Source organism: Bos grunniens, chromosome 19 (genome assembly GCF_055505025.1).
Source record: "Bos grunniens cultivar Pamir isolate PY7600 chromosome 19, Bosgru_T2T1.0, whole genome shotgun sequence".
NCBI classification, from domain to species: Eukaryota; Metazoa; Chordata; class Mammalia; order Artiodactyla; family Bovidae; genus Bos; species Bos grunniens.
The window spans coordinates 26,486,004-26,506,806 of record NC_141183.1 but is presented as its reverse complement, the minus strand read 5'-3'; the positions used below and the strand labels follow the sequence as shown (position 1 = coordinate 26,506,806).

Genomic DNA, 20,803 nt, shown 5'->3' with positions numbered 1-20,803 from the left:
CCAAGAAAATAAATTGTTCGTGAATCAGCTTGCTATCAGTTAAGCGACCTACATGCCCACCTTACCGCAAAAGAATGGGCCTTTTTGTTTTTGTTTCCGAAAGCTCAACTTTTTAAGTTACTTAAAAGTCTCTAACATCATCAAAAAGTTCAAAATATTTTACTGACACAGAACTGATTAGAAAAATGAGGTAATATATGTAAACGTCTTTAGTAATCCACAAGCTGCTAGTGAATATAAGGTGCTGTTGTTAAATGTCTTTATTGTTACGCTCACCCGACTCCCAATCTTGGTGAGCCGCTGTTTCGTCCTCGCACCTCCGCGCAGACTGCCGCGCCCTACACGCGACCCTCTGCGAGTTCCCGCCTCTTTTTTCTCAAGCCCCTCCTTCCCTTCAAATCTTCGGGCCCTGGCGACACAAGGGACGCATGCGCAGTAGGAAAGGTAGGCGGAGTCTTGAGGCAGAGGGAGGAGGAGCTGGAGAACCTAAAAAGGGGAGGGGAGTCGGAGTAGAGGAGGCGGAGGCCGCGCGGGGTGGGGCCCCGGCGGGTACGCGCTCGCTGCGTCGACGTGCTGACGCCATGACGCCCCGACCGGTGTGTTTCGGTGTGTGTGTGTGTGTGTGAGTGTGCGCGCTCCTTGTGTGTGTGTATTTGTGTATCGGCGGTCTCGCAGGTCCCGGATGTTGCGGACAGTATGAGGCGAGCGCAGGGGGACGGGGACCAGCAGCTGTCGCCGCCGCTCTCAGGTGAGTGGGGGGAGGAGAGTCGAGGGAAAGGGTTGTCCTGTCTGAGTGGGGGGGGGGGTGTCTCCCTTAAGAGGTGACTGACCCCCCACTCTCCGCCCCCCCACCACCCCGCGCCGCACATAGACTGTTTTCTGCCCCATTTCCCACATCCCGGATTACATGGCCCGCGAATGCCAGCAGTCGTGCCTTCTCCTAATCCCAAGCATTCAGGAGACACAAACGCGCCCCCTGCCTTCGGCCCCCCCCATGATTTTCCCAGTCCCATCCCCCTTGCCAAATAGTGAGCTGTCGCCTGCGGCGAGATGGGTGACTGCGCATGCTCGAGTGTGAACAAGCTAGGGGTGCTTGGTCGCTGCCCTCGGGGCGCATGCGCATCGCTGTGTTGCAGGGACCTGCGGGATAAAGAGCCACTTGACCGCGCGCCCGCCTTCTTCCTAGGCAGTGGGCTAGACTTGGTGCCAGATAGTGGGCCTGTTGCTTCTCTCCAAAAGGGAGGGTTTAAATTACTTGAGGGAATTTGTGACAAAGCACCTTTCGCGTCTTGTGTTGTCATAGGGATTCCCAGGCTCCAAACGCCTCCGAGAGCAAGCGTTCCCTACGCTGACCCTTCTTTGGAAACTGCCATTGGAACTTACAGTTCTAGTATTCCTTTTCTTTCCTCGGATTCTTCCATCGTCATGTTGTATCGCTAATGCAAACCTCCTCTAAATTTAGGAGTAGGTGGCAATTGTTCTGGCAAGGGATTTTGGTAGCCTTTCTAAGGAGGACTAGGGCCATAAAAAAGAAAGTAAGGGGGGTTTCCTTTTAGTAAAATTACTTATTCTCACAGAACCAGATGAAGTAAAGAGTATAAGGCTTAGCGTAGTAACTGTACATCAAGACATCTATGTACTCTGATCTCTAGCCCTCCTCGGTGTGACCTATTTGCCTCTTTTTTGGTAAAAGATCTTTTTTAGTGCTTTCGTTTTTAGCTGTACATTATTGATGTTTTGAATAGCACATGAAAAAAGCAATCTGAAACTACTGGTGAGCGATAACTTAGCCAGTGGAAGTTTTAAGTAACAAGAATGGTGTTTCTTTCACATTTGCAAATAACAAAGAGCAATTTTTAAAATGAACTTTAAGGTGCAGTAATATCTCAGTGATCTAGAACCTGTGTTTTCAGTTGGAAGATTATACATGGTCCCTTGATTTGCTCCTATGTTGCCACTCTTGAATATTCGCTGCCATCAGAACAGGGTGAAGAGATGATAAACTCTTAGAAGCAAAAGGTTTGCTGAATAGCATTGAAATGAATAGTTAAATTGTTGGCGGGGGTGGTGGTGCACATTTTCTGTGTTCTTTTAGTTGTCTTTGCCAACCTTGCTTCCTGTCTGGATAACTTAGGAATGGGACATATTATTCAGTTCAGTTCAGTGGCTCAGTCGTATCCGACTCTTTGCGACCCCATGAATTGCAGCATGCCAGGCCTCCCTGTCCATCACCAACTCCAGGAGTTCACTGAAACTCATGTCCATTGAGTTGGACATATTATTAGGAAGCCTTATTTTCTCTTTTCTTTCCTTTGTGTTCTTTCTTTGATACTCATCTCTCAAGGCTTTTTGGGGGAGAAGGGGTTGTCATTCTTAACTCTAGGGCCTTAAGTTCTTGGGCTTTAAAGTATATATATATATTTTACTTCCTCATTTTACTGTGGCCTTGGCATGGTTCAGCTGTCTTTCATGCTGTTTTCTGTTGTAATGGTTACAGCTGGAGCCAAGCAATGACATAGGAAGCACAAGAATTTGGGGGGCATATATCTTCTTGTCAGAGAAGGCAATGGCACCCCACTCCAGTACTCTTGCCTGGAAAATCCCATGGATGGAGGAACCTGGTAGGCTGCAGTCCACGGGGTCGCTAAGAGTCGGACACGACTGAGCGACTTCACTTTCACTTTCCACTTTCATGCTTTGGAGAAGGAAATGGCAACCCATTCCAGTGTTCTTGCCTGGAGAATCCCAGGGATGGGGGAGCCTGGTAGGCTACCATCTGTGGGGTCACACAGAGTCGGACACGACTGAAGTGACTTAGCATGTATCTTCTTGTATCCTTTGAAAGAGCTGGACATTCATCTTTTTTCTTGTGTGAAGACTGAGAAGTATAAGTTATTGTGACCACCTCATGCTTAGGCTGGGGGTGGTTGATGTCCATTTGATACTTTGGGACTTATCCTTTTAGAGCTCTTCATAGTGGTTAGTTTAGTGCTTGGAGATGTTCAATGTTGCCTATGTCCAGACTTCTGTCAGGTAGTTTGGTAAAATCTTTTTTATTTCTTTAATTTTTAAAAATTTTTGGCCATGCATGCAGCATGCAGGATCTTAGTTCCCTGAGCAGGGATTGAACCTGGGCCACCTGCAGTGGAAGCACAGCCTTAACCACTGGACCACCAGGGAAGTCCCCTAGTCTGGTAAAATTTGGAAGTAAAATGGAGGTAAATAAATGTCCTTTTTTCTTCTCAGTAGACTTCTGTCATATAGGGTGCTTTCTTTTTATCTGGTTGAATTTACTGAAGTCTCATAAAAAAGTTGTATGGTGTGAAGACATGAAATGCTTTTAGGTTAAGATAAGTATTAATTAAATAATTCAGATGGGTGCAGTGTGTTCAGTTGCTCAGTTCTGTCTAACTCTTTGCTGCCCCATAAACTGTAGCTCCTCTGTCCTTGGAATTTTCCAGGTAAGAACACTGGAGCATGTTGCAGTTTCCTACTCCAGGGGATCTTCCTGACCCAGGGATTGAACCAGCATCTGTTATGTCTTCTGCGTTGATAGATGAATTCTTTACACTAGCGCCACCTGCTGCTGCTGCTAAGTAGCTTCAGTCGTGTCCAACTCTGCGCGACCCCATAGACGGCAGCCCACTAGGCTCCTCTGTCCCTGGGATTCTCCAGGCAAGAATACTGGAGTGGGTTGCCATGGGAAGCCTTAAATTGGTGTAGAGCCTTGTTTAAAAAAATAACTCTTTAAAATGGGTAACACATGTACACACATACGATACAAAAATCAGAAACTACATAGAGTATGTCCTCCTTTCATCCTTCTAGATACCTCCCTTGAAGGAAATTGTTTCCTGTATCTTGTTTACCTTGCATAGATAAGGCTTTTACATGCATATGCAACTATATATTCTTTGGTGTTTTTGTTTTTATTTGTTGTTTACATAAATGGTAAGATTCTATACCTACTATTCTGCACTTTGCTTTTTTCACTTAGTATATCTTGGCTGTCATTTCATACAGTACATAGAGTACCTCTTCCTTTTTTTTTTTTTAACCTCTTCCGTTTTGAAAGCTGGCAGATATTCCGCTGTATAGATGTGCCATTATCCAGCCAGCGTTTATTGGATAGTTAGGTTGTTTCCAGTGCTACAGTTAATTCCTCATGTGTCCTTTTTATGTACATCGATGTCTGTTGGATTAATTCCAGGTGGAAAGCTATATGGATTTTTAATGTTGTTAAATATTGCTAAATTGCTTTTCATAAAAGTTGTATTAATTTATATTCCTGCCAGCAGTGTGAGTCTGGCTCTTTCCTCACCAGCACTGTACTATCTGATTTTTTAAGTCTTCCTGCAGGAGACTCCCCTGGCAGTCCAATGTGGAAAATCCATGCTTCCAGTAAGTGGGCATGGGTTTGATCCCTGGTCAGGGAACTAAGATCCTGCGTGCCTCACAATTCAGCCAAAAAAAACAAAACAGTAACAAAAACAATAAAACTTCGTGCACTCTTTTGTGTGAGATTTTAAAGTTCATTATGTACCTTGTTAAGCTTCATTATCCCCAGGAGTTGTGGATAAATATTGTCACTGTTTTGCAGACCAGAGGTAGTGGTGAAAGATATTGTTGGACTGAAGAATAATCTCATGAGAATAAAGTCATATGCCTGGATAACGTGGCTTTTTAAAAGCAATGCTAGGAAGACATGTACAACTTGTATTCTAATTTCTCCCTATCACACTTGCTGATTGTTTCTCCATGGGAAATTCTGTAACCCCATAAGTGATGTTTGATGATCTCCCTTTGAGAGCTGTGACTCAAGATTGTTTATACAAGTGAACTGCTACTCTGTTGAGAAATTAAAAGACTAACTCAGTTATTTGAGATGCTTTTCTGAGTGCCTGCACAGAATATTGCTGCTAGTACTCTGAAAGATAGTTGCAGAATGTGTGCTTCACTATGAATTGTGAGCAAATAGAGGAGAGTTCATTTGGGAGGCCTTCCTGGAGGAAAGGAAGTGCATTTTGAGCTGTCTAGGTAAAAAATTGTAAACATACAGAAAAATGGAAAGAATAGTACAGTTGTCATCTTTATACCAATTACTTCCTAGATTCCAACAGTTTTTCATGTTTTACTGTATTTGTTTTATCTGTATATGTGCATGCGTGCATACTCAGTCACTTCGGTTGTGCCTGACTCTTTGTGGCCCTATGTGTAGCCCACCAGACTTCTCTGTCTATGGGATTCTCCAGGCAAGAATAATGGAGTGGGTTGCTGTGCCCTCCTTCGGGGGATCTTCCCAACTCAGGGATTGAACCTGGGTCTCTTGCATTGCAGGCAGATTCTTTACTGCTGAGCCACTGGGGGAGCCACTTTATATGTGCATATGTGTTTGTATATAATATATAAATCTTTACATTGTAGACATCATGACACTTTAATACTTTAAATACTTTAGTGCATCTTTTTAAAACAGACATTGTTTTAGTTCATTGATCTTACAATACATTGTCACAGCGGAGGCAATTAACAATACTTTCCCAGTACCATCTAATATCTAGTTCATGTTCAGGTTTTCCCAGTTGTCTCCAACACAACACTTGTTAGCTATTGGTATTTTTTTCTCCAAAAATGTTTCCTTAGTCTCTTTTTAAATCTAAAACACTTTATTTAGGATCAATGCAGTCTTTCCTTTTGAAGAGACCAGGCCATTTGTCTTGTATAATATATCACTTCTAGAGTTTTCTGAGAAACTGGAGATTCCTCTCAGTTTCATGTAATTTGTTCCTTTATCCCTGTATTTCCTTACAAACTGGCAGTGAAGTCTTGGCTAGATTCAGTTAAACATTTTTGGTAATAATACTTCATAGGTGATGCTGTGTACCTCATGTCACATCACAATAAGAGAAACATCATGTCATAATGTCTGACTGTTAATGGTGATGGATTTGTTTGTTCAAGATGATAAATACCAGATCTCTCCATTGTAAAGACTTTGTAATTAGCAGGTAGAGTAGTGACACTTTGACACAATACTCTTATGCTTCTTCAGCAGCCTTTATCACCTACTGATAACAGTCTTTGCCTGAATCAACTATTTCTTTGGCTATTACAAAGTGGTAATTTTCTAATTCTAACATTCCTTTTATATTGATTAGCCTTCCATCATCTGTAAAGATATCTCTCATCAGTTAGGAATAGATTATAATTTCTTCCCAAAAGTTCAGATAAATTCTTAATTTACTCAGAATCCTTTAGCAATTTTCTGAGTAAGAAGTTGGTATACCTCTAATGATAGGAAATGAATTTTCTTTTTTTTTTTTTTTTGCTCTGTTTTGGTATCTTTATAAACTCATGGATTTTAATTTTCTCTGTGTTTTACCAATAATCACAGACTTTTTTTTTGGATGCTCAAAATGTCCCATGTTTGACCTTTGGGAGCCTTTTACACTTGGTGTATGAGCTTCTAGTAGAGGAAGTCGCTGAATGACTTTCTTTTTTCTTGTCTCAGATGTCCCCTCACCTTACCTCTGTATGCTTATATATCTATACTACACTTCCTTCCATTTTAATAAACTGTGTTGTTAATCTCCGTATGGAGCTTCTGTCCCCAAATTCTAACAACTAAAGGTGTCTTTTTTTTAACACAGTGCACCTAGTGTTTGATTCATTTCTGTGTCACTGGCATTGTTGGATTCTGAATCTTAGACCTCACAGCTTTCTTATCTTGAGTACTCTTTGTGAAAAACAGCTAGTATCTCTCAAGAGAGCATTGCTTCCCAACCCCACATCACAAATACAAGGTTAGCTATAGAAGAGACTGGATTTCCCTGTCGGCTCAGACAGTAAAAGAATCCACCTGCAATGCCGGGAAACCCGGGTTTGATCCCTGGGTTAGGAAGATCCCCTGGAGGAGGGCATGGCTACCCACTCCAGTATTCTTGCCTGGAGAATTCCCATGGACAGAGGTGCCTGGCGGGCTACAGTCCATAAGGTAGCAAAGGGTCAGACGTGACTAAGTGACTAAGCATAGCACAGCATAGAAGAGACTGTGGAATTTCTTTTCTCATGAGCAAACTTGCTTTTTTTTTCTGAGATGAAAGGTATACAAGATGAAATTTATAAACTGATAATTTGTATATAATATTTTCGAGATGTGGGGTTTTGAGCATTATATACCTTTGTGTGTACATGTATAAGTGTGTGTGTGTCTTTCCTCCCTTTTCCTTATTCACACACATTTCTCCAACACAGTTGGAGTGTTATATAAGATTATGCTGTAATAACATATATTTTTCATTATCACAAGATTTCATCATGAAAAAGTGACAAATTGTTCATAATTAAGGAAAATTTTCAGATAGGCCATGAGCTCTAATATCTAGCTGTCTTAACACAGGGTCTGGAACAGTACTAAATCCTGTGGATTTCTGTTGTGTGCTGTGGACTCAGAAATGTTGATGCATCCTCAGTGTTTCCTGAAAACCCATCACACTAATAAAAGTTAATACAAGGGAAAGATACAGTGGAGCTGTATTCTAAACCTGTTTAGGGTCTAAACTAATTCCTCAGTCAGTCAGTTCAGTCACTCAGTCGTGTCCAACTCTTTGCGACCCTATGGACTGCAGCACGCCAGGCCTCTCCCTGTCCATCACCAACTTCCGGAGTTTACTCAAACTCAAGTGCATAGAGTCGGTAATGCCATCCCACCATCTCATCCTCTGTCGTCCCCTTCTCCTCCTGCCTTCAATCTTTCCCAGCATCAGGGTCTTTTCCAGTGATTCGGTTCTTCACATCGGGTGGCCAAAGTATTGGAGTTTCAGCTTCAGCATCAGTCCTTCCAGTGAATATTCAGGATTGATTTCCTTTAGGAGGGACTGGTTGGATCTCCTTGCAGTCCAAGGGACTCTCAAGAGTCTTCTCCACACCACAGTTCAAAAGCATCAATTCTTCGGTGCTCAGCTTTCTTTATATTCCAACTCTCACATCCATACTTGACTACTGGAAAAACCATAGCTTTGACTAGACAGACCTTTGTTGACAAAGTAACGTTTCTGCTTTTTAATATGCTTTCTATGTTGGTCATAACTTTTCTTCCAGGGAGCAAGCATCTTTTAATTTCATGGCTGCAGTCACCATCTGTGGTGATTTTGGAGCCCAAAAAATAAAGTTTTCACTGTCACTGTTTGCCCTGTTTCCCCATCTATCTGCCATGAAGTAATGGGACCAGATGCCATGATCTTAGTTTTCTGAATGTTGAGCTTTAAGCCAACTTTTTCACTCTCTTCTTTCACTTTTATCAAGAGGCCCTTTAGTTCTTCACTTTCTGCCATAAGGGTGGTGTCATCTGCATATCTGAGGTTATTGATATTTCTCTCGGCAGTCTTGATTCCAGCTTGTGCTTCATCCAGCCCAGCATTTCTCATGATGTGCTCTGCATTTAAGTTAAATAAGCAGGGTGACAATATACAGCCTTGACATAGTCCTTTCCCTATTTGAAACCAGTCTGTTGTTCCATGTCCAGTTCTAACTGTTGCTTCCTCACCCGCATACAGATTTCTCAAGAGGCAGGTCAGGTGGTCTGGCATGCCCATCTCTTGAAGAATTTTCCACAGTTTATTGTGATCCACACAGTCAAAGGCTTTGGCATAGTCAATAAAGCAGAAGTAGATATTTTTCTGGAACGCTCTTGCTTTTTCACTGATCCAGCGGATGTTGGCAATTTGATCTCTGGTTCCTCTGCCTTTTCTAAATCCAGCTTGAACATCTGGAAGTTCACGGTTCACGTATTGCTGAAGCCTGGCTTGGAGAATTTTGAGCATTACTTTACTAGCGTATGAGATGAGTGCAATTGTGCAGTAGTTTGAGCATTCTTTGGCATTGCCTTTCTTTGGGATTGGAATGAAACTGACCTTTTCTAGTCCTGTGGCCACTGCTGAGTTTTCCAAATTTGCTGGCATATTGAGTGCAGCACTTTCACAGCATCCTCGTTCAGGATTTGAAATAGCTCAACTGGAGTTCCATCACCTCCACTAGCTTTGTTCGCAGTGATATTTCCTAAGACCCACTTGACTTTGCATTCCAGAATGTCTGGCTCTAGGTTGGTGATCACACCATCACGATTATCTGGGTCGTGAAGATCTTCTTTGTATAGTTCTGTGTATTCTTGCCACCTCTTCTTAATATCTTCTGCTTCTGTTAGGTCCATACCATTTCTGTCCTTTATTGTTCCCATCTTTGCATGAAATGTTCCTGCCTTAGCAGAAAATGATTTATAAAACTCTTAACCATTTAGTGATGTTTTGAGTAACTTACGGATTTCAGGTTACTCAAAGCCTGACAATAACAGTATTCTGATATTTATCTGAAATTCAGTTTTCTTTTTGCCATCTTGTCATATTTACTTTCAGATTTTATAAGCTTATTCTCAACCTGGTTTCATAACAGTACTGGCTCCTTACTAAATTTTGGTTGTGTATTCAGGGAAGCACACCTGTTTCTTGTGTTTGTTTTCAGTTATGGTGAATCATTCCAGTAGCTTCCTTTACTTTTGTTTTTGACAAGCTCCTGTTATAGTAAAAAATGATTTTGAAGCTTAGCCTCTTTAGGAAACACTTGGCCCTTCATTCTTGCAACTATGGTCATGTTTTAATAGAATTGGCAGGAGTTGTACAGTTGCTGTGTGTGGCAAAGTTGGTCATACAGCTTTGGGAATGCTGGATGCAGACCTCAAAATGGGAGTTATACAGTTGGACAGTAACCCTTACTTGACCGTGAAGACCTTTATTCTTTTTTTTTTTTAACAATTCAAAAAATTAAAAAAATTTTTTTACTGTGCCGTATGGCGTATGGGATCTTAGTTCCCCAACCAGGGATCAGACCTGCACTCCTTATAGTGGAATCATGAAGACTTAACCACTGGACCACCAGGGCAGTTCCCGAAGACCTTTATTCTTTAGTGTTGCTTTCTAAGAAGCTGTTGGCGTAAATCTTTGGGCTGAGGCACCAGCTATATCAAAGAAGAGCTTGCAGTAGTTCTCTGAAGGCCTCTAATTCCTCCTAGCAATCTGTTTATTTGTAAGGAAAAAGATATATATGTAATCATTCACTGTGATTTGAGGTCTACACAGTCCTTTTCTTGGTATTTAAAACAGGTACTACTTTCAATTTCTATGATTTTGACTACTTTAGATACTTCATACGAGTGGAATCATGTAGTACTTGTCCTTTTATATCTGGCTTATTTCACTTAGCATGATATCCATGAGGTTCATCCATGCTGTCAGAATTTCCTTCCTTTTGGAGACTGCATAATACTCCCTTGTTTGTATATAATTACATTTTGTTTATCCATTCATCCACCAGTGGATACTTGGGTAGCTGCCACCTTTTGCTCTTGTGAATAATGCTGCTCTGAACATAGGTGGACAAATATCTCTTTGAGACTCTGGTTTCAATTCTTTTGGGTTTATACCCAGAAGTGGAATTGCTGAATCATATGTTAATTCTATTTTTACATTTTTTGAGGAACCACCACACAGTTTAATGTAGTGGCTGCACTGTCTTACATTCTTACCAGCAATGTACAAGGGTTCCAGTTTTTCTAAGTCTTTGGCAGTACTTGTTATCCTATGCTTTTTTTACAAAAATAGCCATCCTAATGGGTATGTTTTAATGTGTTTTTTAGCCTTATCTTTTTTTGAAACTAAGTTTAAACTTTAAAGATTTTTTTTTTCTTTTATGATGTACGTTTTTTGTGAGGTAATAGTTATATACTGTGTTTTCTTCTACAAGTTTTAAAGTTACACTTTTCACATTTAGGTTTTTAATCCATCTAGAATTTATTTTGATGCTTGGTGTTACATAGAGATCTAATTTTTTTCATTAGGAAAACCCAAAATAGGGTTAATTTTCTTTCCATAAAGATCACCTGGTGGCCACCACCGTGTGTTGAATATTGATGTTTGCCCACTGCAACTTTATGATAACATTTCAGTTCAGTTTAGTTCAGTCATGTCTGACTCTTTGCAACTCCGTGGACTGCAGCATGCCAGGCTTTCCTGTCCATCACCGTCACTCCTGGAGCTTGCTCAGACTCATGTCCATTGAGTCCGTGGTGGCATCCTACCATCTCATCCTCTGTCATCTCCTTCTCCTGCCTTCAGTCTTTCCCAGCATCCAGGTCTTTTCCAATGAGTCAGTTCTGAAGCTCAGTCCTTCCAATGAATATTCAGGACTGATTTCCTTTAGGATTGACTGGTTTGATCTCCTTGCAGTCCAAGGGACTCTCAAGAGTCTTCTCCAACACCACAGTTCAAAAGCATCAATTCTTTGGCGCTCAGCTTTTTTTATAGTCCAACTCTCACATCCATACATAACTGCTGAGAAAACCATAGCTTTGACTAGACTTACCTTTGTCGTCAAAATAATGTCTGCTTTTTAATATGCTGTCTAGGTTGGTCATAGCTTTTCTTCCAAGGAGCAAGTGTCTTTTAATTTCATGGCTGCAGTCACCATCTGCAGTGATTTTGGAGCCCAAGAAAATAAAGTCTGTCTCTGTTTCCATTGTTTCCCTATCTATTTACCATGAAGTGATGGGATCTGATGCCATGATCTTAGTGATGGCATGAAGTGATGGGACCAGATGCCATGATACCACTTAACGTGTTTCCAAATATATGAGGGTTTGTGTTTGTGTTCTCTGTATTCTGCACTATTGGTCTATTTGCATATTTTGCGCTGATACTACACTGTCTTAATTGTCATAGCTTTATAATAGTTGTTCTGTCTGGTAGGGCAGGTCTCACTACCTTGTTCTTTTTCGGTTCATCAGCCTCTGTGACAAACCCTGTCAGATTGGTGTGGTTTAATGATACCATGCTGCTGCTAAGTCGCTTCAGTCGTGTCCGACTCTGTGCGACCCCATAGACGGCAGCCCACCAGGCTTCCCCGTCCCTGGGATTCTCCAGGCAAGAACACTGGAGTGGGTTGCCATTTCCTTCTCCAGTGCGTGAAAGTGAAAAGTGAAAGGGAAGTCACTCAGTCGTGTCCAACGCTCAGCGACTCCATGGACTGCAGCCTACCAGGCTCCTCCATCCGTGGGATTTTCTAGGCAAGAGTACTGGAGTGTGGTGCAATTGCCTTTTCCGAATGACACCATAGGCTGTCTAAATTATATTGACATGATATATAAGGGCCTTCTCCAAGAGAAAGAAAATTATCAAGCCTCTCTTATATAACAGCTGGTTATTAAGTTTGTCTCTTAGTCTGAATGAACCAATAATTTCCATTCAGTTTTTAATTTTGTTGGAGTGATATTTACTTTGATATAAGAATATTGTCTTCAAATGGAGGGGAGCCTTGTTATAATTTGTTGTCTCATATAAGGACCCAAATTAAATGGTTTTTGTAATGACATTGAGGTTCTGTGGTATTAAGACTCTCTTGATCATAAGAAAAATAAGCCTATTTAAAATAGCTCATATAAAAGATTTATCAAAAGGAAATAGCTGTTATAGAATCCAAGGAAAAGCTGACCAGGGCTTCAGAAAGGGCTGGCACTGAAACAGTTCAGATATTTTAAGCAGTTAGACTTAATAGATTCTAGTGTTCCACCACATACAGACCTTAAGATCCATGAAGCTTAATTCAGATTCCCGAGCAATATTTGATTTCATCAGTCTAAGGCTTGACTTCCCCCAGACCAGATATCTGCCTCAGGTTCAACTCTGGTTGAGGATACACAAAGCAATTTTGAGGGTGGCTGGAATCAGAGGCAAGTTCTCTTAAGCAGTGGTTCTCAAAACTTTTTGGTCTCAGACTCTTTACACTCTTAAAAATTGAGTTTTGAGTTTTTCTTTGTGTAGTTTATATCTGTTCATAGTTACTAAATTAGAAATTAAACATAAAGCATTTAAAAATATCAACTACTTTAAATATGTTAATACAAATAATATATTTTTATGAAAAACAACTAAAAAGTTAGAAGTGGCAGTTTTGGATTTTTGTGAATCTCTTAAATATCCAGCTTAATAGAAGACAGCTAAACTATCATGTCTGCTTCTGTATTTAACCTGATGTGATAGATTGTTTTGATTGAAATATATGAAGAAAATATGTCCAGAGTACTTGTAGTTGGAAAAGGAGCGTTTTCAGACAGCTGTGCATATTCTCTGATACTACACCAAAACTTGATAATCAGTAGTTTCTTCATAAGTTACATTGCAGTGTGGAATCTGAAGTCATGTTGTATATTAAAATTCATTGGTCTTTCTTGTACTTTAAATAGATCTTTAACTGATACTTGATTTTATGATATCATACATTGGTTGTTTGGAAATGCTGGTTCATTGAGTTAAACATCTTCCAAATGACACATTTCATAATATGATACCAAAAAACCCACATTAGCTAATATTCTCCTTCTTATCAGAAAAAATTTTAAGTATTGGGAATCTATGCAGCTACAATATTTCCAAGATTTTAATTTTTGATTAAAAGCTTTTGTTTTGCCATTAGTTACAAATATTGTCAGTTGTATTTGTATCTTGTATTTGTATTTGTATCTTGAAGTGACAGAATCAATTCATTTTCAAGAAAACATCTGCTAAATATTCATGTCTGAATAACCACAGTTTGCCCTTTGTTCCAAGTAAAAGTAGTATTCCATGAAAAAAGCAGTTAGGTTAGCTCACAAATCAAGAGTCACAAGAGGTTTTCCTGGAGACTGCCAATGTACTTGAGTATCCTATAGAAGTGCTATCTACACACTTCCCATTTCATCATGCAGAATATTTAAAAGACCCATACAAGGGCTCAGATTTAATAAAAGTAATACTGCTTCCTCAGGAATATTTTCAAGTGAAATTGACTTTTTAAGAAGAATAGTCCCTGATGGTAAAAGACACGCATGACTCTAGTACAGTTTGATGCTGTTACCTTTCTTTATACTAAGGCACTGATTTTGTATACCAGTGCAAATGCCAACACAATGAAAAAGGCAAAAATTTCTTAATACTGTGAAAATAGTTTCAACAAACTCACTGAAAGGGACTTTCAGGGATTTATGAACTACACTTTGGGAACCACAGTGGGTAGGATAAAAAAGGTCTATTATTTGAGGTACAGCAAGTGTTTCATGGTAGAATTTTACTGGATTGCTAATACTGTTACTTAACAATATTTAATGTGATGGAGAAATGAAGGGATACTTCAGTTCAGTTCAGTCGCTCAGTTGTTTCCGACTCTGCAGCCCCATGGATTGCAACACGCCAGGCCTCCCTGTCCATCACCAACTCCCGGAGTTTGCTCACTGGTGTCCGTTGAGTCAGTGATGCCATCCAACCATCTCATCCTCTGTCGTCCCCTTCTCCTCCTACATTCAATCTTTCCCAGCATCAGGGTCTTTGCAAATGAGTCAGTTCTTCACATCAGGTGGCCAAAGCATTGGAGTTTCAGCTTCAGCATCAGTCCTTCCAGTGAATATTCAGAACTGATTTCCTTTAGGATGGACTGGTTGGATCTCCTTGCAGTCCAAGAGACTCTCAAGAGTCTTCTCCACACCACAGTTCAAAAGGATCGATTCTTCGGTGCTTAGCTTTCTTTATAGTCCAACTCTCACATCCACACATGACTACTGGAAAAACCATAGCCTTGACTAGAGGACCTTTGTTGCAAAGTAATGGGATACTTGAAAGATTCTAAAAAGTTTCAGATTTTTTGTTGAACAGAAATAGTTTCCTAGTAATTATTGTTTTCAAACAGCAGAATTTAAGGCATTCAGATTTTCAGCTAGTCCTTCAAACATGTCATAATCGTAGGGTAACCAATTTTAATATGGCTTACGGAGTTTCCCTTGTGGCTCAGCTGGTGAGGAATCCACCTGCAATTCGGGAGACCTGGGTTCTATCCCTGGGTTGGGAAGATCCCCTGGAGAAGGGAAAGGCTACCCACTCCAGTATTCTGGCCTGGGGAATTCCGTGGACTACAGCCCATGGGGTGGCAGAGAGTAAGACACAACTGAGTGACTTTCACTTTCAGTTTTTCACTATGGGAGTTCAGTCACATAGTAGCACGTGTAGCTTAACACTTTTTTTTCAAGCAGTTGAATACATTAAAAAATCTGAGCTGCCAAATCTGGTGCTCTGTGACAACCTAGAGTGGTAGGGTGGGATGGGAGGGAAGTTTAAGAAGGAGGGGGCATCCGTATACCCTGTTGCTGATTCGTGTTGATATATGACAGAAACCAACACAATATTGTAAAGCAATTATCCTTCAATTAAAAATAAATAAATTTTTAAAAAAATTCTGAGCTGCAAAAATTGCTTTTGGGAAGATCTTGCCTTTCCAGAAAAGGCATAGAAGGGAAGGTTAAGGCTGGGAATCTGTTATTGCAGCTTTAAATCTTTTGGTCATTTAAGAGTCTTGTGAAAGAAAACACCCTTCCCCCCAAATTTAAATATGTTTTATGACAGAGACAGGACTGGTGGTGTTAACTGACTTCAACAGATACCTATTGAGTGACTATAAACAAAAGGTTTGGTAAAAGGTATGTTCTGAAAGGAGTGGGGAATTAAACCAGTATTATATATTCTGTTGTGGTATTATATAAAGCACTGTATAAAGTCGTTCAAGTTTTTCTGTAAGATGTTATGGAAAAACCCGAATGACCTTTTAGGCCAACCCAGTATTTTGGTGTTTAGAAAAGAAAGAGGGACTTCCCTGGCTGTCCAGTGGTTAAGACTTAGTGTTTCCACTACAGGGGGCACGGTCCCCCATGCTGTGTGGTGCAGCCAAAAAAACAAAAGGAAGACACCATTCAGTTGGGAAAGTTAGGGTGGAAAGACTGTCTTTGTAAAGGGTGCATTTGAACTGGGCTTTGAAGGGTAGGTATTTTAAAGGCAGGAATTTTGATAGGCAGAAATAAAAAGTTAGTTCAGGCAGAAGGAATGTCAAGAGCAAAAATGTGGAGGTGGGGAAATGCATTGTTAGTATAGGGTGTGTACTGGAAATAATGAGCAGTGTAGTGTAGCTGAAGGAAAAGACACATGGGAAAATAGGAGATAAGAAAGGAAAGTCAATTGGCTCAGAATATGGGAGGTCTTCCCTGGTGGCTCAGAAGGTAAAGCGTCTGCCTACAATGCGGGAGACCTGGGTTCAATCCCTGGGGCGATAAGATCTCCTGGAGAAGGAAATGGCAACCCACTCCAGTATTCTTGCCTGGAAAATCCCATGGATGGAGAAGCCTGGCAGGCTACAGTCCATGGGGTCGCAAAGAGTCGGATACGACTGAGCGACTTTTGCTTTCTACCAAGACTAGGCAGTTAGGGTTTAATATGGTAAGTGATGGAGAGACTTTGAAATTTTTTGAAAAAATAATATGATCAGAGTGTGCTTTCAGAAAATTTATTTGGCCTCAATCATTTATTAGTTCATTCATCAAAAAAATTTTAATAGTTGCTCTGTGCCACTTAAGCATGAGAAATGCTATATATAATGGTGAACCAAACAGAAAATCCATATTTGAGAATTTCCACTCTAGGAAAGGAACTTCAATAAATAAAATATAATTACAAATTACTGTAAATGTTATGAAGGAAGGGAGTAAATTACCATGGGGGGTAAATGGGGAAATTAAGTTTAATTGAGGAATCTGGGAAGGCCTTGCTGAGGAGTTAAATTTTTAATCGAGTACTTGCCTTGTGCAAGATGATGTTCTAGGTGCTGGGGATATAGTGAAGGAACAAAACAGATAAAAATCTCTGCTCTCATGAAGTGCATATTCAGGCAGTAAACAAGATAAATAGAATATATGGTTATGTTAGAAGGTGGTAGGTCCCAAGGAGAAAAATAAAGATGGAGAAAGAGATACTGAGTGTTTGGTTGGAGTTGGGTATTGCAAGTTTAGATAGAGTGGCCAGGGAATGTCTCATTAAATCACTACAAAGGTAATATTTGAGTAATATCTGTAGAAGTAGAAAGTGGAGGAGTAAATCAGAAACTCCAGGCAGAGGGAGTAGCAAGGGCAAAAGCCAGGAGGAATATATGTGTCCAACATGTGCAAGAAACAAGCAGGGAGGCCAGGGTGACTGGAGTTAGGTGAACAAGGGAGAAAGTGGTCGAGATAAGCTTGGAGAGGTTAGTAGGAGTCTGGGATCTGTAGTCCTTAACTGCATGTTAGAATCACTTGGGGAGCTTTTGAAGTTCTAAAGCCTGGGCTGCACCTTAAAATACCTAAATAAGAATCTTTGCAGGTGGAACTCAGTGGCAGAAGTGATGGAGAGAAGTATTTGAGAAGTATGTCAGAGAATCTATCAAATTTTAGAGTGAATGTGGGGGTTTGGGAGAAGAAAGTGTCAAGGATGATTTCCAGGTTTCTGTCTCAAGTACATAGGTGATTAGAGATATCACTTACTGAGATGGAAGCAGGGGATAGAAATGGGAGGAGCAGGTGAGGGTTTGGAGGGAAGATCAGAAGTCAGGATCTTCAGTTTTAGACCTGTTAAAATTTGAAATGTGAATGAGGCTGAGTATAAATATATTAAATAGGCAGAAATGTGAGTGGAGCTTGAAGTAAAGTCAGGATTTCAGTTAATTATATATAACCTGCTTGCTGATGGTCTTCAAAGTATCTAAACGCATCATACAGGATACATTTGATGTGGAAGGAACTGCAAGTCTGGAAAGTGGTTACTGTTCCCGCAATCTGAACAAGAAATGGTGCTGGTGTGAACTAGGGTGGTGGCATTGGGACTAGAAAAGAAGGAGTAGGTTGGAGATTTGGAAACCTCTGAAGCCCCTAGGTAGTGGGGATGGACAGTAGACAAGGAATGAGAGAGCTTTGAGATGTCAAGCCTGGGTAATGGTCTGTTGTTGCCTAGTCACTAAGTTGTGTAGCCCACCAGGGTCCTCTGTCCATGGGATTTTTTAGGCAAGAATACTGGAGCGTGTTGCTGTTTCCTTCTCCAGGGGATCTTCCTGACCCAGGGATTGAACCCATGGCTCTTTTGGCAGACAGATTCTTTACCACTGAGCCACATGGGAAGCCCAGTCTGTTAGCAGATGTAAATAAAGTGTTTGGCTTTGCATGTATTGACATTTAAGAGAGGCTGCTTAGCAGGCAGGCAGTTTAATCTGTTGGAAGGAGCAGGTGAGCTTTGCAACATAGACCTGTGTTTCATTTACATAAAATTAGTTCACCATGGGAGTGTAAAAAATTTTGAAAATACAACATCCACAGTCTTTATCATGACCTGTCAGGCCCTCTGTGATAGGGTCCCTGTCTATTTTTTGTGACGTTTTCCTTTGTGTGCCATGTTCAAGCTGCACAGGCTTTCCTTCTGTTCCTCCAGTATGCTCAGCTAGGTCCTCCTTCAGGGCTTTCGTACTTGTTTTCTCATCGTGAGTCTTCCCTTCCTCTTGGTAAATGTAATAGAAGTTCAGAGAGAAAAATTCAGAAGTTAGCATCTGGAAATTAGAAACAATTCCAAGAGATCCTTGGATGAGAGTGTGAATGACGGCCTGAAATGGAACGGCTGTGAGAGCCATTGAAGTTGAAGTCCAGTCAGCAAAAGACAGCCGAGTACCGTCTTGGTCTTCGTGTACTTCAATATTCAAATCTGTTGATCAGAGGTGCTAAATAAGTGGATTTCCCCTCTGCCTCCTTGGTCTGATGATGGGATGATAGTGGTGGTCGTTGTTGACTTGACTTGATGACTCATTGCTGTCCTGTCACCACTTACAGAGATGTCCTCTGAATAGGTGAACACTTCCTTCAGAGAAAGTTGTGGGTAATTATTTCAGAAACTTCTGGCATGAATAAACAACATGTTATGAAAATAATTATATGTTGACTTCAGTACATTGTTAGGGACTATTTTTCTTCCTAAGCTAGTGTTTTACTTCTTAAGTGATAAAGTGAAAGTGAAGTCGCTCAGTCATGTCCAACTCTTTGTGACCCCATGGACTGTAGCCTACGAGGCTCCTCCCTCCATGGGATTCTCCAGGCAAGAGTACTGGAGTGGGTTGCCATTTCCTTCTCCAGGGGATCTTCCCAACTCAGGGATCGAACCCAGGTCTCCTGCATTCCAGGCAGACGCTTTAACCTCTGAGCCACCAGGGAAGCCCTGAGTGATAAAGAGTTGTATGTTATTTCAAATCTACCATCTATTTTTTTTCAGAGTGAGAAGATTTGCTTTTTTGATTATTAAGTTGTGGAGAGAAAAAGAGAAAAAACTTTAAAATTTTCATGTCATTAAAAATAATCTTTTAAAGTAACTACACAAAAATAGTGTTATATGGGTGCATCATATTTTATGTGGCGAATTCCCTACTAATGAACTTCTTTTTTCTCCAATTTTTGCTTATAAATTATGCTGTGATGAATTTTTTTTTTTTTTTTGGTGATGAATCTTTATACACTGATCAGATTGATTCCTTAGGATGGACTCTTAAAGTGGAAGTGGAATTACTGTGTTGAAGGTTATATAATATTCCATATCCCATAATTATTCTTTTAGTATCTTTATGGTTGAAAAGATAAACAGCATTAAAGGACATTTTAGTAAAGGGGAAAAAAATCAATTTTATCTTTTTGCCAACTGTTTTTGTTTTGGTTTTTATGTGCCTGTTTCAAGTTCTCACTACACCTACCAAAAGATAATTGAGGGTAGGGAAAAACACATATAGTTCTGGGCATCCTATATTAATGATCATGTAAGGAATTCTAAGTAACATTTGTTAACTGCCAAGAAAGTGACAATAAATATGATGGGAATTCAGAGTGAACGGAGGTGATTAGGAAACACTTCAAGGCAAGGTGAAGTCTGACCTGGATCCAGAAGAGTGGTATTCACATACGAGGTAGGAGCGTTCCTAGCCTTCAGAATGGAATAACAAATTTGAGGAACGTGTGTATGAGCTGACAAATAGGCTAGAGAGTAGGTGGTTAGACTAATCGGAAAGGAGGGTTCCTGCTGTGCTGTAGTGAGAGGCTTTATGGGAGTAACGTTCTTTTCCAGAGGACTGCTTTTATTTTTAGTACATCTGAAGTTGTACAGTAGGGAACTTTAAGATAAAGCAGATAATGTGGTCCAATTTAAGCAAAATAAAGTCTCTTTTTACAAGAAATATAGGTTATTTATTTATATAAGTGAATTATTTGAGTAATGAACTTCCTGTAGATCTTAAAAGTTATTATCACACGCAAATTTTTTTGTGACTCTGTGATGATGGATATTAACTAAACTTATTGTGGTGATAATTTCACTATATATGTGTATATCAAATTATGTTGTGCAGCTAAAACTAACACAGTGTTAAATGTTATATCAATAAAAAAGTGATACTTAAATATTCACTTTATTATATAGCTTGACAGACATGTTGCAGCTTTTGTGTAGCTCAGTTTCTTCTGTAAAATCAAAGGGTTTAAACAGGGTGATTGCTGAAGTCCTTTCTGGCACTTGAAATTGTTACATAAACTTTAAAGAATACCTTGATTTTATGAAATAAATTGACCTGCAGTTAGATTGATACTCACTTCCACCTCCATAGGCACAATAATGCACCTACATATCTGTGGGAGCAAAACCCATGTCTCATGGCTCCCCAGGTCTAGATTCATTCACTTTTGGAAACTCAGTTGTTCTCACCTTGTATTTCTAAATGACAATTACAGATTTTCATTTGAAAGAATCTGTGGCCTAAGATTGTGCCTCAAGAGGATGCTGTGAGATTGAGAGGAACTATTACATAATAATAGTTTTAAATGATCCTCATGTAAATTATCTATAGGAATTTATCT

General features: G+C 40.2%; 1 protein-coding gene across 6 annotated transcripts in view; it reads left to right on the top strand.

Annotated features, from left to right (window-relative positions):
- Positions 1-562: 562 nt before the first annotated feature.
- Positions 563-20,803, top strand: part of SPOP (speckle type BTB/POZ protein) — an 82,270-nt gene continuing 62,029 nt past the window's right edge. For 4 of the 6 annotated variants that reach the window (XM_086355473.1, XM_086355470.1, XM_086355471.1 and 1 more), the window contains exon 1: positions 584-748. The gene's annotated coding sequence lies outside the window, so the exon portion shown is untranslated. Of the gene's footprint in view, positions 749-20,803 lie in introns of all 6 variants that reach the window. The other 2 variants (XM_086355472.1, XM_086355469.1) reach the window with 1 other exon arrangement.